We start from the raw sequence: 20,000 nt of genomic DNA, 5'->3' as shown, positions 1-20,000 counted from the left end.
CCTGTAGGGACGATGATCTCCACACCTGGAAGATCTAGGACCCACGCAACAAATAGATCGTCTAAGACCCATTCATGCCTGGAAATCCAGAATCCCAACACATCTAGGGGTTCTAGGGCCTCCATATACCAGAAGTGTCCATGAATCCCACACACTTGGAGGATCCAGGACCTCCCAGACATGAAGGATAAAGAACCCCACACCCCTGGAGGATCAAGATCACATAAACACATAGAAGATCCAGGATACATGCAAGGATACATGGAGGACCCCTAAAACACCTATACTTAGCTTATATGTTTTATCTAGGCGAAGATGCACTTGATACGTTGGTGATGATTGGCTAAATGAAACATGTCCAAGTAACATAGCTGTATTTCAAATGTTTATCAGATATTTTGAATAGAAACTTATTTATTCACTCCAGTTTCTCCCTCAGATACATAATAAATCAATTGGTAATGCTAATGAGTAAAAGGATTATGAAGTAATGTGTTGGTAAGTCTAGATTAGATAACAATAACCTCCCAAGTCAACGATCCAAGCTTGTTCTCGGATGCACGTTACTCCATTTGTAAATTTTCACATATTCTAAGATAAGTTGGGAAAACTGAGCTAAACATATGAAGAAACATGTAATTATCAAAAAAGATTTGAAGACCAGAATCTACTCAAAAAATAGAATGAATGAAACTCACTGCTTGTGAAACGTTACGGGAAGGAAAAAAAAAAAAAAAGAAAATCACCTAAAGGGAACACACTTCCAGTCACTTATCATTAAGGCTAATGCTCCATATCATTCTAAAATATCAAACAAAGTTCCAACAATCGGCTACAAAAAAGTAACAACTAATTCAGTGGTTAGAGAAAACTAATATTGATCACGATCCTTCTGTTACAAAAGTTGAACTGCTCGAGATCTACAACCGTCATAAACAAAATCAAATACACAAAATAGATTAAATATGTGAGGAATAAAGAGAATATAGAGAATATAGAGAAATATAGAGGATATAGAGAAAAAAAAAGCAAAACACTATAGAGACATAAAACGCTTAGTGACCGTGGCTTACACGTCCTCACACACAAATATACATATCTATACATCTCAATGTACACATATATATATACACACACAGACATATACATATATACACATGTACACAATTCATACTGTCTGCCTTTATTTATTCCCATCGCCACCCAGCCACACATAGAATAACAACTCCCACCCCCTCATGTGTGCGAGGTAGCGCTAGGAAAAGACAACAAAGGCCCCATTCGTTCACACTAAGTCTCTAGCTGTCATGTAATAATGCACCGAAACCACAGCTCCCTTTCCACATCCAGGCCACAGAGAACTTTCCATGGTTCACCCCAGACGCTTCACATGCCCTGGTTCATTCCATTGACAGCACGTCGACCCCGGTATGCCACATCGTACCAATTCACTCTATTCCTTCCACGTCTTTCACCCTCCTACATCTTTACGCTCCGATCACTCAAAATCTTTATCACTCCATCTTTCCACCTCCAATTTGGTCTCCCACTTCTCGAAAAAAAAAACGAAAGGGGAGGATTTCCAGCCCCCCGCTCCCTTCCCTTTTAGTCGCCTTCTACGACACGCAGGGAATACGTGGGAATTATTCTTTCTCCCCTATCCCCAGTGATATATATATATATATATATATATATATATATATATATATATATATATATATATATATATATATATATATATATATATATATATAAATATTTTTTTTATTTCTTAATTATACTTTGTCGCTGTCTCCCGCGTTTGCGAGGTAGCGCAAGGAAACAGACGAAAGAAATGGCCCAACCCCCCCCCCCCATACACATGTATATACATACGTCCACACACGCAAATATACATACCTACACAACTTTCCATGGTTTACCCCAGACGCTTCACATGCCCTGATTCAATCCACTGACAGCATGTCAACCCCGGTATAACACATCGCTCCAATTCACTCTATTCCTTGCCCTCCTTTCACCCTCCTGCATGTTCAGGCCCCGATCACACAAAATCTTTTTCACTCCATCTTTCCACCTCCACTTTGGTCTCCCTCTTCTCCTCGTTCCCTCCACCTCCGACACATATATCCTCTTGGTCAATCTTTCCTCACTCATTCTCTCCATGTGCCCAAACCACTTCAAAACACCCTCCTCTGCTCTCTCGACCACGCTCTTTTTATTTCCCCACATCTCTCTTACCCTTACGTTACTCACTCGATCAAACCACCTCACACCAAACATTGTCCTCAAACATCTCATTTCTAGCACATCCATCCTCCTGCGCACAACTCTATCCATAGCCCACGCCTCGCAACCATACAACATTGTTGATACCACTATTCCTTCAAACATACCCATTTTTGCTTTCCGAGATAATGTTCTCGACTTCCACACATTCTTCAAGGCCCCCAGAATTTTCGCCCCCTCCCCCACCCTATGATCCACTTCCGCTTTCATGGTTCCATCCGCTGCCAGATCCACTCCCAGATATCTAAAACACTTCACTTCCTCCAGTTTTTCTCCATTCAAACTCACCTCCCAATTGACTTGACCCTCAACCCTACTGTACCTAATAACCTTGCTCTTATTCACATCTATTCTTAACTTTCTTCCACACACTTTACCAAACTCAGTCACCAGCTTCTGCAATTTCTCACATGAATCAGCCACCAGCGCTGTATCATCAGCGAACAACAATTGACTCACTTCCCAAGCTCTCTCATCCCCAACAGACTTCATACTTGCCCCTCTTTCCAAAACTCTTGCATTTACCTCGCTAACAACCCCATCCATAAACAAATTAAACAACCATGGAGACATCACACACCCCTGCCGCAAACCTACATTCACTGAGAACCAATCACTTTCCTCTCTTCCTACACGTACACATGCCTTACATCCTCGATAAAAACTTTTCACTGCTTCTAACAACTTTCCTCCCACACCATATATTCTTAATACCTTCCACAGAGCATCTCTATCAACTCTATCATATGCCTTCTCCAGATCCATAAATGCTACATACAAATCCATTTGCTTTTCTAAGTATTTCTCACATACATTCTTCAAAGCAAACACCTGATCCACACATCCTCTACCACTTCTGAAACCACACTGCTCTTCCCCAATCTGATGCTCTGTACATGCCTTCACCCTCTCAATCAATACCCTCCCATATAATTTACCAGGAATACTCAACAAACTTATACCTCTGTAATTTGAGCACTCACTCTTATCCCCTTTGCCTTTGTACAATGGCACTATGCACGCATTCCGCCAATCCTCAGGCACCTCACCATGAGTCATACATACATTAAATAACCTTACCAACCAGTCAACAATACAGTCACCCCCTTTTTTAATAAATTCCACTGCAATACCATCCAAACCTGCTGCCTTGCCGGCTTTCATCTTCCGCAAAGCTTTCACTACCTCTTCTCTGTTTACCAAATCATTTTCCCTAACCCTCTCACTTTGCACACCACCTCGACCAAAACACCCTATATCTGCCACTCTATCATCAAACACATTCAACAAACCTTCAAAATACTCACTCCATCTCCTTCTCACATCACCACTACTTTTTATCACCTCCCCATTTGCGCCCTTCACTGAAGTTCCCATTTGCTCCCTTGTCTTACGCACCTTATTTACCTCCTTCCAGAACATCTTTTTATTCTCCCTAAAATTTAATGATACTCTCTCACCCCAACTCTCATTTGCCCTTTTTTTCACCTCTTGCACCTTTCTCTTGACCTCCTGTCTCTTTCTTTTATACATCTCCCACTCAATTGCATTTTTTCCCTGCAAAAATCGTCCAAATGCCTCTATCTTCTCTTTCACTAATACTCTTACTTCTTCATCCCACCACTCACTACCCTTTCTAATCAACCCACCTCCCACTCTTCTCATGCCACAAGCATCTTTTGCGCAATCCATCACTGATTCCCTAAATACATCCCATTCCTCCCCCACTCCCCTTACTTCCATTGTTCTCACCTTTTTCCATTCTGTACTCAGTCTCTCCTGGTACTTCCTCACACAAGTCTCCTTCCCAAGCTCACTTACTCTCACCACCCTCTTCACCCCAACATTCACTCTTCTTTTCTGAAAACCCATACAAATCTTCACCTTAGCCTCCACAAGATAATGATCAGACATCCCTCCAGTTGCACCTCTCAGCACATTAACATCCAAAAGTCTCTCTTTCGCGCGCCTGTCAATTAACACGTAATCCAATAACGCTCTCTGGCCATCTCTCCTACTTACATAAGTATAGTTATGTATATCTCGCTTTTTAAACCAGGTATTCCCAATCATCAGTCCTTTTTCAGCACATAAATCTACAAGCTCTTCACCATTTCCATTTAAAACACTGAACACCCCATGTATACCAATTATTCCCTCAACTGCCACATTACTCACCTTTGCATTCAAATCACCCATCACTATAACCCGGTCTCGTGCATCAAAACCACTAACACACTCATTTAGCTACTCCCAAAACACTTGCCTCTCATGATCTTTCTTCTCATGCCCAGGTGCATATGCACCAATAATCACCCATCTCTCTCCATCAACTTTCTGTTTTACCCATATTAATCGAGAATTTACTTTCTTACATTCTATCACATACTCCCACAACTCCTGTTTCAGGAGTATTGCTACTCCTTCCCTTGCTCTTGTCTTCTCACTAACCCCTGACTTTACTCCCCAGACATTCCCAAACCACTCTTCCCCTTTACCCTTGAGCTTCGTTTCACTCAGAGCCAAAACATCCAGGTTCCTTTCCTCAAACATACTACCTATCTCTCCTTTTTTCACATCTTGGTTACATCCACACACATTTAGGCACCCCAATCTGAGCCTTCGCGGAGGATGAGCACTCCCCGCGTGACTCCTTCTTCTGTTTCCCATTTTAGAAAGTTAAAAAAGTACAAGGAGGGGAGGATTTCTGGCCCCCCGCTCCCGTCCCCTCTAGTCGCTTTCTACGACACGCGAGGAATGCGTAGGAAGTATTCTTTCACCCCTATCCCCAGGGATAATATATATATATATATATATATATATATATATATATATATATATATATATATATATATATATATATATATATATATATATATATACACATACACACACATACACACACATACGCAAATATACACACACACACACACATACGTATATATACATATGAAAAATGTAAGAAACAATTTAGAAAACTGAAACTTCTAGCTTGAAATGAAATGAAAAATGAATGTCACATACTGGTTCAACATTTGGCTATGGAAAAAGGAAATGTATAATCTATTTACAGAAACATCAATAGTAGTTCTCATCAATTTAACCACTGTATCAATAAGCTTCAATGTCTAAGCTACATCTATATATATATATATATATAGAGAGAGAGAGAGAGAGAGAGAGAGAGAGAGAGAGAGGGAGAGAGAGAGAGAGAGAGAGAGAGAGAGAGAGAGAGAGAGAGAGAGAGAGAGAGAGATAGAGAGAGAGAATGTTGTCATGCTGATGAAAAGATGAACTTTTATAGATTAGGAGCAGTGCCACCAGCATAGTCCCTCTCCCATTTACTTAACATCCTCCCTCAACAACATAGAGGAAAGTAAACTCATTTTTTGGTATTGAATAAAGTATGGTATAGATGCATTTTGTGAGGAATAGTTTTTCACAATCGTGGGAGAACCATGGTGGCCATACTGTTTTTAAGGACTGTCTTTCATTATTATCATTTTTATTACTACACTTTATCTTTGATATATCAATATATTCAAATTGCCTGAAGTATTTTACAGTTGCTCCTCTGAATGTATTTTTTCATGGTTCCTCTTTTCTATCCATGTAAACCTTTTTATGTAAATGATACTATAGGTTATGAATGACATTAGTTTCATGTTAGCATATGTATAAAAGTAAAATTAGTTTTTAAGAATTTTTCCATAGCCAGAGGTTGAACCATTATGTGACATTCATTTTTTTTTCATTCATTTCAAGCTAGAAGTTTCAGTTTTCTAAATTGTTTCTTACATTTTTCATATGTATATATATATGTATGTGTGTGTGTGTGTGTGTATATGTGCGTGTGTGTGTGTATGTGTGTGTGTGTGTATATGTATATATATATGTATATTATCCCTAGGGATAGGGGTGAAAGAATACTTCCCAAGTATTCCTCGCAAGTCGTAGAAAGCGACTAGAGGGGACGGGAGCGGGGGGCCAGAAATCCTCCCCTCCTTGTACTTTTTTAACTTTCTAAAATGGGAAACAGAAGAAGGAGTCACGCGGGGAGTGCTCATCCTCCTCGAAGGCTAAAAGTGGGGTGCCTAAATGTGTGTGGATGTAACCAAGATGTGAAAAAAGGAGAGATAGGTAGTATGTTTGAGGAAAGGAACCTGGATGTTTTGGCTCTGAGTGAAACGAAGCTCAAGGGTAAAGGGGAAGAGTGGTTTGGAAATGTCTGGGGAGTGAAGTCAGGGGTTAGTGAGAGGACAAGAGCAAGGGAAGGAGTAGCAATACTCCTGAAACAGGAGTTGTGGGAGTATGTGATAGAGTGTAAGAAAGTAAATTCTCGATTAATATGGGTAAAACTGAAAGTTGATGGAGAGAGGTGGGTGATTATTGGTGCATATGCACCTGGGCATGAGAAGAAAGATCAAGAGAGGCAAGTGTTTTGGGAGCAGCTGAATGAGTGTGTTAGTGGTTTTGATGCACGAGACCGGGTTATAGTGATGGGTGATTTGAATCGCAAAGGTGAGTATGTGGCAGTTGAGGGAATAATTGGTATACATGGGGTGTTCAGTGGTTAAATGGAAATGGTGAAGAAGCTTGTAAGATTTAAAAAATGTGGCTGAAAAAGGACTGATTGATGGAGGAATGTACCTGGTTTAAAAAAGCGAGATATACATAAGTATAACTTTATGTAAGTAGAGAGATGGCCAGAGAGCTTATTGGATTACGTTTAATTGACAGGTCCGTGCGAAAGAGAGACTTTTGGATGTTAATGTGCTGAGAGGTGCAACTGGAGGATTGTCTGATCATTAATCTTGTGGAGGCTAAGGTGAAGAATTGTATGGGTTTTCAGAAAAGAAGAGTGAATGTTGTGGGGAAGAGGGTGTGAGAGAAGTGAGCTTGAGGAAGGAACCTGTGTGAGAAGTAGAAGTAAAAAAACAATGAGTAAAAAAAAAAAAAAAAGAAATTAAAAGAAAACGAAAAAAAAAATAAAATAGAAAACAAACTAGAAATAAAGTAAAAAAAAAAAAAAACAAAAAAAAAAAAAAAAAACAAAAAAAATAAAAAATAAAAAATATAAAAAAAATATAAAAAAAAGAAACAATACAAACAATAAAAAAACATACAAAATCATAAGGTCGCTCCAATCCACCAACCACCCCCCCGCCTTCCAACCCCCCCCCACCAAGCACCCCACCCCCGTCCCCACCCTCCCTCGCCACCTTGCACCCCCCCCCCCCCCCCAACCCCCCACTCTCACAACCCGCCCACACTCCCCCCCCCACACGCGCGCCCCCCCCCCCCTAACTCCTACCCCCCACCCCACACACCCACCCCCCACTGCCCTCCACACCCCCCCCCCCCCCCCCCCCCCCCCCCCCCCCCCCCCCCCCCCCCCCCCCCCCCCCCCCCCCCCTCCCACCCCCGCCACCACGCCCCCCCCCCTAACCACCCACCCCACCACACCGCCCAACCACCCCCCTACATACCTGCGCGCCTGTCGTCCAGCCTGGCCACGGTGCGCCCCACAGGCCTCCGGGGGTGGGTGCGGACAAAGCATTCTATCGGGCATCAGTTGCTGGAAGCGCCACCGCAGCTTGTGGCCGCGCCGCGTTCTGTGGGTAGCCTTCGCCCGGGTCGAGAGTAGGTGGTGCTTCCTCCGACCGCGTCTTATATCCCGCGCCGCTCGCGGCCAAGTCCGCTTAATTGCCCGGCCCCCCTGCACATTGCGTGGGCGCATACACCCCGCCCGCGCCAGGCGGTCCCTGCTGCGACGGAGCACTCTGTGCCCCCCCCGGGCCACTGCTCAGGTATGGGAGCGCGCGACCACCTCCATATACGGGCCCAACCCCGCAATTCATGGCACGGCGAGTTACCTCCCGTGCGAACGCCCCGGGCGCCCCAGGGCCCTACCTATGCCGGGCGCCACAGGGTGAGGGAGCTACCCCGACGGAGAGCTGAGCTCCGAGAGCAGGCCAGCCTACTAAATCAGGAATGAATGCAGAAATGAAGCTCGAGTGGCCTCTCTCGTTCGATAAGTTCCCTAGGTGTGCCAAGTGCGAGGGTTAGGGAAAATGCTTTGGTCAACCCGCGCCAGGACGGTGAAAAGCTTTGCGGAAGAAAACGCCGGCCAGGACGCCGTTTTGATGGAATTGCAGTGGAACTTATATTAAAAACGGGGGTGACAGTATTGTTGACTGTTGGTAAGGTTATTTAATGTATGTATGAACTCATGGTGAGGTGCCTGAGGATTGGCGGATGCGTGCATCGAGCCTTGGTTAAACCAAAGGCAAATGGGGATCCGAGTGAGTGCTCAAATTACAGAGGTATAAGTATGTTGATATTCTGTAAATTCTATGGGAGGTAAATTGATTGAGAGGGTGCAAGGCGAAGTACAGAGCAATCAGATTGGGGAAGAGCAGTGAGGTTTCAGAGTGGTCGAGATGTGTGGAATCAGGTGATTGCTTTGAAGAATGTATGTGAGAAATACTTAGAAAAGCAAATGGATTTGTATGTAGCATTTATGGATCTGGAGAAGACATATGATAGAGTTGATAGAGATGCTCTGTGGAAGGTATTAAGAATATATGGTGTGGGAGGAAAGTTGTTAGAAGCAGTGAAAAGTGTTTATCGAGGATGTAAGGCATGTGTACGTGTAGGACGAGAGGAAAGTGATTGGTTCTCAGTGAATGTAGGTTTGCGGCAGGGGTGTGTGATGTCTCCATGGTTGTTTAATTTGTTTATGGATGGGGTTGTTATTGAGGTAAATGCAAGAGTTTTAGAAAGAGGGGCAAGTATGAAGTCTGTTGGGGATGAGAGAGCTTGGGAAGTGAGTCAGTTGTTGTTCGCTGATGATACAGCGCTGGTGGCTGATTCATGTGAGAAACTGCAGAAGCTGGTGACTGAGTTTGGTAAAGTGTGTGGAAGAAGAAAGTTAAGAGTAAATGTGAATAAGAGCAAGGTTATTAGGTACAGTAGGGTTGAGGGTCAAGCCAATTGGGAGGTGAGTTTGAATGGAGAAAAACTGGAGGAAGTGAAGTGTTTTAGATATCTGGGAGTGGATCTGGCAGCGGATGGAACCATGGAAGCGGAAGTGGATCATAGGGTGGGGGAGGGGGCGAAAATTCTGGGGGCCTTGAAGAATGTGTGGAAGTCGAGAACATTATCTCGGAAAGCAAAAATGGGTATGTTTGAAGGAATAGTGGTTCCAACAATGTTGTATGGTTGCGAGGCGTGGGCTATGGATAGAGTTGTGCGCAGGAGGATGGATGTGCTGGAAATGAGATGTTTGAGGACAATGTGTGGTGTGAGGTGGTTTGATCGAGTGAGTAACGTAAGGGTAAGAGAGATGTGTGGAAATAAAAAGAGCGTGGTTGAGAGAGCAGAAGAGGGTGTTTTGAAGTGGTTTGGGCACATGGAGAGGATGAGTGAGGAAAGATTGACCAAGAGGATATATGTGTCGGAGGTGGAGGGAGCAGAGAGAAGAGGGAGACCAAATTGGAGGTGGAAAGATGGAGTGAAAAAGATTTTGTGTGATCGAGGCCTGAACATGCAGGAGGGTGAAAGGAGGGCAAGGAATAGAGTGAATTGGAGCGATGTGGTATACCGGGGTTGACGTGCTGTCAGTGGATTGAATCAAGGCATGTGAAGCGTCTGGGGTAAACCATGGAAAGCTGTGTAGGTATGTGTATTTGCTGTGTGGACGTGTGTATATACTTGTGTATGGGGGGGGGAGGTTGGGCCATTTCTTTCGTCTGTTTCCTTGCGCTACCTCGCAAACGCGGGAGACAGCGACAAAGTATAAAAAAAAATATAATATATATGTATATATATATATATATATATATATATATATATATATATATATATATATATATATATATCTTTTCTTTTCTTTCATACTATTCGCTATTTCCCGCGATAGCGAGGTAGCGTTAAGAACAGAGGACTGGCCCTTTGAGGGAATATCCTCACCTGGCCCCCTTCTCTGTTCCTTCTTTTGGGAAAAAAAAATATATATATTTTTTTTTTATTTTTTTATTATACTTTGTCGCTGTCTCCCGCGTTTGCGAGGTAGCGCAAGGAAACAGACGAAAGAAATGGCCCAACCCCCCCCATACACATGTATATACATACGTCCACACACGCAAATATACATACCTACACAGCTTTCCATGGTTTACCCCAGACGCTTCACATGCCTTGATTCAATCCACTGACAGCACGTCAACCCCGGTATACCACATCGCTCCAATTCACTCTATTCCTTGCCCTCCTTTCACCCTCCTGCATGTTCAGGCCCCGATCACACAAAATCTTTTTCACTCCATCTTTCCACCTCCAATTTGGTCTCCCTCTTCTCCTCGTTCCCTCCACCTCCGACACATATATCCTCTTGGTCAATCTTTCCTCACTCATTCTCTCCATGTGCCCAAACCATTTCAAAACACCCTCTTCTGCTCTCTCAACCACGCTCTTTTTATTTCCACACATCTCTCTTACCCTTACGTTACTTACTCGATCAAACCACCTCACACCACACATTGTCCTCAAACATCTCATTTCCAGCACATCCATCCTCCTGCGCACAACTCTATCCATAGCCCACGCCTCGCAACCATACAACATTGTTGGAACCACTATTCCTTCAAACATACCCATTTTTGCTTTCCGAGATAATGTTCTCGACTTCCACACATTCTTCAAGGCTCCCAGAATTTTCGCCCCCTCCCCCACCCTATGATCCACTTCCGCTTCCATGGTTCCATCCGCTGCCAGATCCACTCCCAGATATCTAAAACACTTCACTTCCTCCAGTTTTTCTCCATTCAAACTCACCTCCCAATTGACTTGACCCTCAACCCTACTGTACCTAATAACCTTGCTCTTATTCACATTTACTCTTAACTTTCTTCTTCCACACACTTTACCAAACTCAGTCACCAGCTTCTGCAGTTTCTCACATGAATCAGCCACCAGCGCTGTATCATCAGCGAACAACAACTGACTCACTTCCCAAGCTCTCTCATCCCAACAGACTTCATACTTGCCCCTCTTTCCAAAACTCTTGCATTTACCTCCCTAACAACCCCATCCATAAACAAATTAAACAACCATGGAGACATCACACACCCCTGCCGCAAACCTACATTCACTGAGAACCAATCACTTTCCTCTCTTCCTACACGTACACATGCCTTACATCCTCGATAAAAACTTTTCACTGCTTCTAACAACTTGCCTCCCACACCATATATTCTTAATACCTTCCACAGAGCATCTCTATCAACTCTATCATATGCCTTCTCCAGATCCATAAATGCTACATACAAATCCATTTGCTTTTCTAAGTATTTCTCACATACATTCTTCAAAGCAAACACCTGATCCACACATCCTCTACCACTTCTGAAACCGCACTGCTCTTCCCCAATCTGATGCTCTGTACATGCCTTCACCCTCTCAATCAATACCCTCCCATATAATTTACCAGGAATACTCAACAAACTTATACCTCTGTAATTTGAGCACTCACTCTTATCCCCTTTGCCTTTGTACAATGGCACTATGCACGCATTCCGCCAATCCTCAGGCACCTCACCATGAGTCATACATACATTAAATAACCTTACCAACCAGTCAACAATACAGTCACCCCCTTTTTTAATAAATTCCACTGCAATACCATCCAAACCTGCTGCCTTGCCGGCTTTCATCTTCCGCAAAGCTTTTACTACCTCTTCTCTGTTTACCAAATCATTTTCCCTAACCCTCTCACTTTGCACACCACCTCGACCAAAACACCCTATATCTGCCACTCTGTCATCAGACACATTCAACAAACCTTCAAAATACTCATTCCATCTCCTTCTCACATCACCACTACTTGTTATCACCTCCCCATTTACCCCGCCCCTTCACTGAAGTTCCCATTTGCTCACTTGTCAACGCACCCGATTTACCTCCTGCCAGAAACATCTTTTATTCTCCCTAAAATTTACTGATAGTCTCTCACCCCAACTCTCATTTGCACCTTTGTCCACCTCTTGCACCTTTCTCTTGACGCCTGTCTCTTTCTTATACGTTCTCCCACTAAATAGCATTTTTTCCCTGCAAAAATCGTCCAAATGCCTCTCTCTACTTCTCTTTCACTAATACACTTACTTCTCATACCCACCACTCACGACCCGTTTCTAAACAGCCCACCTCCCACTCGTCTCAGCCACAAAGCATCCTTTTTGCGCATCCATCACTGATTCCCTAAAATACAATCCCATTCCTCCCCCCCATCCCATTCCTATTCCTTCCTCCCTCATCCTTTCCTTCCCACCCCTAACTCTCCTCCCCTTCCCCCCTCCTCCTCCTACCCTTCCTTCTTCCCTTCCTTCCGCCTACTTCCTGTCCCCCTCCTACCATACTTCCTAAGCTTCCTACAGTTCCCCTGTCCTTTCCTTCTATCCTGCCCTCTTCCTTCCTCCCCCCCCCCTATTCCTACCCTCTCCACATTCCCTCGCTAGAATCCCCTTCCTCTCTCCTCCTCCCCCGCCCCTCCCTACCTTCCCTTATCCTTGTCCCTTTCACCTTATCCTCTTCCTCCTTTCCCCTCCCTCCTTCCTTCCATTCCCGCCTCCCCTCCTAGCCTCTTCCACCCCCCTTTCCTCCTGCCCCCTTCTTCCGATCCCTCCCTCCCCCCCCAATTCCCTTTATTCCTCCTTTCCTCCATCCTTCCTCCTTCCCTACTTTCCCCCCTTCCTTCCCCCCTCACTAAACCTTTCCTCCTTCCCCTCCCCTACCGTTGATCCCCTCCTCCTCCCTGACCTTCCCTATTCCTTCTCATATTTCCTCTCATTCCTCTCCCTCCCCTTTCCTCCTCTTCCTAACTCCATTCCCCCTCCTATTCCTGTCCCCCTTTCCCCTCCTATACCCTCATCCTTCCTCCCTCCCCTCCTTATCCTCCCATCCTGCCTCCTCCCCCTTCCTCCATCCTCCTATCCTTCCTTTTCCTAATCCTAGTTCCCCACTTCCCCTTCCCTCCCCCCCATCCCATCCCATTTCCTCCTCATCCTCCCTCCTTATTCCCCATCCTACAATCCCCCGCGTCCCCCCACCCCTCCCATCCACTTCCTTTCCCCTTCCTCCCCCCTCCTACCCCCTCCTCCTTACCTCCTCCTCCCACCCCCCTGTTCCCTGTCCTCCTTCCTCCCCCAACTCCCATTACATTCCATTGTTCTCAACCTTTGTCCTCGTACACAGGCTCTCCCTGTACTTCCCACACAGGTCTCCTTCCCAAGCCTCCCTTACTCTCACCACCATCTTCACCCCAACATTCACTCCTCTTTTCGAAAACCCATACTAAATCTCACCTTAGCCTCCACCAGATAATGATCGAGACATCCCTCCAGTTGCACCTCTCAGCACATTAACATCCAAAAGTCTCTCTTTCGCACGCCTGTCAATTAACACGTAATCCAATAACGCTCTCTGGCCATCTCTCCTACTTACATAAGTATACTTATGTATATCTCGCTTTTTGAACCAGGTATTCCCAATCATCAGTCCTTTTTCAGCACATAAATCTACAAGCTCTTCACCATTTCCATTTACAACACTGAACACCCCATGCATACCAATTATTCCCTCAACTGCCACATTACTCACCTTTGCATTCAAATCACCCATCACTATAACCCGGTCTCGTGCATCAAAACCGCTAACACACTCATTCAGCTGCTCCCAAAACACTTGCCTCTCATGATCTTTCTTCTCATGCCCAGGTGCATATGCACCAATAATCACCCACCTCTCTCCATCAACTTTCAATTTTACCCATATTAATCGAGAATTTACTTTCTTACATTCTATCACATACTCCCACAACTCCTGTTTCAGGAGTATTGCTACTCCTTCCCTTGCTCTTGTCCTCTCACTAACCCCTGACTTCACTCCCCAGACATTTCCAAACCACTCTTCCCCTTTACCCTTGAGCTTCGTTTCACTCAGAGCCAAAACATCCAGGTTCCTTTCCTCAAACATACTACCTATCTCTCCTTTTTTCACATCTTGGTTACATCCACACACATTTAGGCACCCCACTCTGAGCCTTCGAGGAGGATGATCACTCCCCGCGTGACTCCTTCTTCTGTTTCCCATTTTAGAAAGTTAATACAATATATATATATATATATATATATATATATATATATATATATATATATATATATATATATATATATATATATATATATATATATATATATATTTGGATTTGTATGTAGCATTTATGGATCTGGAGAAGGCATATGATAGAGTTGATAGAGATGCTCTGTGGAAGGTATTAAGAATATATGGTGTGGGAGGCAAGTTGTTAGAAGCAGTGAAAAGTTTTTATCGAGGATGTAAGGCATGTGTACGTGTAGGAAGAGAGGAAAGTGATTGGTTCTCAGTGAATGTAGGTTTGCGGCAGGGGTGTGTGATGTCTCCATGGTTGTTTAATTTGTTTATGGATGGGGTTGTTAGGGAGGTGAATGCAAGAGTTTTGGATAGAGGGGCAAGTATGAAGTCTGTTGTGGATGAGAGAGCTTTTGAAGTGAGTCAGTTGTTGTTCGCTGATGATACAGCGCTGGTGGCTGATTCATGTGAGAAACTGCAGAAGCTGGTGACTGAGTTTGGTAAAGTGTGTGAAAGAAGAAATTTAAGAGTAAATGTGAATAAGAGCAAGGTTATTGGGTACAGTCAATTGGGAGGTAAGTTTGAATGGAGAAAAATTGGAGGAAGTAAAGTGTTTTAGATATCTGGGAGTGGATCTGGCAGCGGATGGAACCATGGAAGCGGAAGTGGATCATAGGATGTGGGAGGGGGCGAAAATTCTGGGAGCCTTGAAGAATGTGTGGAAGTCGAGAACATTATCTCGGAAAGCAAAAATGTGTATGTTTGAAGGAATAGTGGTTCCAACAATGTTGTATGGTTGCGAGGCGTGAGCTATGGATAGAGTGATGCGCAGGAGGATGGATGTGCTGGAAATGAGATGTTTGAGAACAATGTGTGGTGTGAGGTGGTTTGATCGAGTAAGTAACGTAAGGGTAAGAGAGATGTGTGGAAATAAAAAGAGCGTGGTTGAGAGAGCAGAAGAGGGTGTTTTGAAATGGTTTGGGCACATGGAGAGAATGAGTGAGGAAAGATTGACCAAGAGGATATATGTGTCGGAGGTGGAGGGAACGAGGAGAAGAGGGAGACCAAATTGGAGGTGGAAAGATGGAGTGAAAAAGATTTTGTGTGATCGGTGCCTGAACATGCAGGAGGGTGAAAGGAGGGCAAGGAATAGAGTGAATTGGAGCGATGTGGTATACCGGGGTTGACGTGCTGTCAGTGGATTGAATCAGGGCATGTGAAGCGTCTGGGGTAAACCATGGAAAGCTGTGTAGGTATGTATATTTGCGTGTGTGGACGTATGTATATACATGTGTATGGGGCTGTGTTGGGCCATTTCTCTCGTCTGTTTCCTTGCGCTACCTCGCAAACGCGGTAGACAGCGACAAAGCAAAAAAAAAAAAAAAAATATATATATATATATATATATATATATATATATATATATATATATATATATATATATATATATATGTGTGTGTGTGTGTGTGTGTGTGTGTGTGTGTGTGTATACGTTGAGATATATAGATATGTATATATATGTGTTAGTGGTGCATGACAAAAAGAGGTTGATGTGAAGGGAAAAAAAGACAGTGCTGGTTCTCTGCGTCCTCGCCACTATCCTGTCTGAAACTTAGGCAGCAGTATCTTCCTTGACAGTGATTGCCTGCTACACACTATTACTACAGAATAGTAGCAGTAGGTGCCACCATTTCTCCTGAATCATCCGCGTTTGTGGAGATCTTGGATCCCCCAAGTGTGCTGTTTCCTCTATTCTCCAGGCGAGTGGGGATGTTGCATCCTTGCCGGAGCGAAGGTAATAGAATCTCTAAGTGTGCACAGTGTCTGGATCATCTCTTGTCTGCTGGTCCTAGATCCTCCAGGTAATGGGAAACTGGGACTTTCTATACTCATTCTTTTTTGTTTTATCTAGACGAAGATGCACTTGACATGGTGATGATTGGCTAAATGCAACATGTTCGAATAACATTGTTGTATTGGAAATGATTACCGGACACTGTGACTCGAGACTTATATACTAACTTAAATTCTCTCTCAGATGTATGTTTTGTCAGTTGATTAAGCTAACGAATAAAGAGATTATGAAGTAATGTTTTGGAAAGTATATATTAACTAACCACAGTCACCCAAGTCAACGATATAAGCTTGTTTTCTGATATACACTTCTTTATTTGTAACTTTTCGCATATTTCAAAGTAAATTAGGACAAATTACAGTAAACATAAAAAGACTCATGGTGAGGTGCCTGAGGATTGGCGGAATGCGTGCATAGTGCCAGTGTACAAAGGCAAAGGGGATAAGAGTGAGTGCTCAAATTACAGAGGTATAAGTTTGTTGAGTATTCCTGGTAAATTATATGGGAGGGTATTGATTGAGAGGGTGAAGGCATGTACAGAGCATCAGATTGGGGAAGAGCAGTGCGGTTTCAGAAGTGGTAGAGGATGTGTGGATCAGGTGTTTGCTTTGAAGAATGTATGTGAGAAATACTTAGAAAAGCAAATGGATTTGTATGTAGCATTTATGGATCTGGAGAAGGCATATGATAGAGTTGATAGAGATGCTCTGTGGAAGGTATTAAGAATATATGGTGTGGGAGGCAAGTTGTTAGAAGCAGTGAAAAGTTTTTATCGAGGATGTAAGGCATGTGTACGTGTAGGAAGAGAGGAAAGTGATTGGTTCTCAGTGAATGTAGGTTTGCGGCAGGGGTGTGTGATGTCTCCATGGTTGTTTAATTTGTTTATGGATGGGGTTGTTAGGGAGGTAAATGCAAGAGTCCTGGAAAGAGGGGCAAGTATGAAGTCTGTTGGGGATGAGAGAGCTTGGGAAGTGAGTCAGTTGTTGTTCGCTGATGATACAGCGCTGGTGGCTGATTCATGTGCGAAACTGCAGAAGCTGGTGACTGAGTTTGGTAAAGTGTGTGGAAGAAGAAAGTTAAGAGTAAATGTCAATAAGAGCAAGGTTATTAGGTACAGTAGGGTTGAGGGTCAAGTCAATTGGGAGGTGAGTTTGAATGGAGAAAAACTGGAGGAAGTGAAGTGTTTTAGATATCTGGGAGTGGATCTGTCAGCGGATGGAACCATGGAAGCGGAAGTGGATCATAGGGTGGGGGAGGGGGCGAAAATTTTGGGAGCCTTGAAAAATGTGTGGAAGTCGAGAACATTATCTCGGAAAGCAAAAATGGGTATGTTTGAAGGAATAGTGGTTCCAACAATGTTGTATGGTTGCGAGGCGTGGGCTATGGATAGAGTTGTGCGCAGGAGGATGGATGTGCTGGAAATGAGATGTTTGAGGACAATGTGTGGTGTGAGGTGGTTTGATCGAGTAAGTAACGTAAGGGTAAGAGAGATGTGTGGAAATAAAAAGAGCGTGGTTGAGAGAGCAGAAGAGGGTGTTTTGAAATGGTTTGGGCACATGGAGAGAATGAGTGAGGAAAGATTGACCAAGAGGATATATGTGTCGGAGGTGGAGGGAACGAGGAGAAGAGGGAGACCAAATTGGAGGTGGAAAGATGGAGTGAAAAAGATTTTGTGTGATCGGGGCCTGAACATGCAGGAGGGTGAAAGGAGGGCAAGGAATAGAGTGAATTGGAGCGATGTGGTATACAGGGGTTGACGTGCTGTCAGTGGAGTGAATCAAGGCATGTGAAGCGTCTGGGGTAAACCATGGAAAGCTGTGTAGGTATGTATATTTGCGTGTGTGGACGTGTGTATGTACATGTGTATGGGGGGGGGGGTTGGGCCATTTCTTTCGTCTGTTTCCTTGCGCTACCTCGCAAACGCGGGAGACAGCGACAAAGTATAAAAAAAAAATAAAAAGAAGAATGAAATTATCAACTTTTTTCCAAAACATGGAATCAATGAAACTCTTTACGTGAAACGTTCCAGAGTGGTAAAAAGAACAGCCACTGTCACTTGACGGGAACACACTTCCAGCTGATTCTCATCCCAGCATGTTTTCGTAATAGTTTTGTTCCCCTTATCCCTTTTAGTTGATGATGGCCATTCGTTTTATGTCTCTCTAATATTTTGCTTGATGTTTTTTCCATTATTTCCATTCGTCAAATATTTGATCTATCTTGTGTACTTGATTTTGTTTATGATGGTTGCAGATCTCGAGCAGTTCAACTTTTGTAACAGAAGAATCATCAGTTTTAGTTTCCTCTAACCACTGAATTAATTAGTACTTTGTGTAGCCGATTGTTGGAACTTTGTTTGATAATTTGGAATGATATGGAGCATTAGCCATAATAATGACTGGAATGTGTTTCCTTCAGGTGATTGTGGCTGTTTGTTTTTTTCCTCCTCGTAACGTTTCACAAGCAGTGAGTTTCATTCATTCTATGTTTTGAGTAGATTTTGGTCTTCAAATTTTTTTGATGATTACATGTTTCTTCATATGTTTAGTGCAGTTTTCCCAACTCTTGTTAGAATATATGAAAATTTACAAATGAAGCAGCGGGCATCCGAGAACAAGCTTAGATCGTTGACTTGGACGGCTTTTATTATCTAATCTAGACTTACCAAGACAACACTTCATAATCTATTTATTCGTTAGCATTATTAATTGATATATCATGTAGATGAGGGAGAAATTTTAGTGAGTAGATAAGTTTCTATTCACATTATCTGATAATCATTTGAAATACAATGTTATTCGGACAAGTTTCATATAGCCAATGTTCACCAACGTGTCAAGTGCATCTTCGTCTAGATAAAACAAAAAGGTGTTGTAGGGGTTCTGGGTCCTACAGGCGCGAGGAGGCATGTATCCTGGACCTTTTATGTCTTTATGCGATCTTGATCCTCCAGATGTGTTGGGTTCTTTATCCTCCATGTTTGGGAGGTTCTGGATCCTTCACGTGTGCGGGATGCATGGACACTTCTGGTATATGGAGGCCCTAGAACCCCGAGATGTGGTGGGATCCTGGATCTCCAGGCTTGAATGGGTCTTAGACTATGTGTCTGTGTGGGTCCTACATCTTCCAGGTGTGGAGATCATCAACCCTACAGGTGTTTGGAAGCCCATGATCCTCCAGGTGTGTACGGGTTCAGTATCAACTACTTATGTGTTCTTTAATCATCCAGATCTTTGGGTTTACTTTATCATATAGGTGTGTGGAAGCTTTGGTTTCTCCAAGTGCATTAGGATTCCAAATTATCCATGTGTGTTAGATGGTATATCCTGAAGGCGTTTGGAATTCTTGATACTGCATGTGAGGGGGTTCAGGATCTCCAAGGTGTGTGGGGGCCCTAGATTCTACACCTGTATCTTTAAGGTGTGTGTGGGAGCATTGGATTATCCAGATATGTGGAAGCCTGAATTCTCCAGATGTATGGAAACCCCGAATTCTCCAGGTGTGGGGGATTCTTTGTCCTAGAGGTGTGTAGGATACCTGGATAATCGAGATGTTAGATACTCATGATCGTATTTTCTTCTCGCAGGTCAAAGATAATAAACAACTGAGACATTTTTTATGGATTTTATTATTTTGTTTGACCTCTTCAGTTGCTCAGGAGGTCAGGCTGCAACTCCTACAAGCCGAC

The 20,000-nt window shown here is 43.5% G+C and overlaps 1 long non-coding RNA gene across 1 annotated transcript in view; it reads right to left on the bottom strand.

The window, feature by feature from the left end:
- The window catches only part of LOC139761027 (uncharacterized), a 55,612-nt gene that overhangs the window by 27,865 nt on the left and 7,747 nt on the right, over nt 1-20,000 (bottom strand). The gene's annotated exons all lie outside the window — the stretch shown is intronic.

This window comes from Panulirus ornatus, chromosome 39 (assembly GCF_036320965.1).
Source record: "Panulirus ornatus isolate Po-2019 chromosome 39, ASM3632096v1, whole genome shotgun sequence".
Taxonomy (NCBI): domain Eukaryota; kingdom Metazoa; phylum Arthropoda; class Malacostraca; order Decapoda; family Palinuridae; genus Panulirus; species Panulirus ornatus.
The sequence above is the reverse complement of the archived record's forward strand: the minus strand, read 5'-3'. Positions and strand labels throughout refer to the sequence as shown.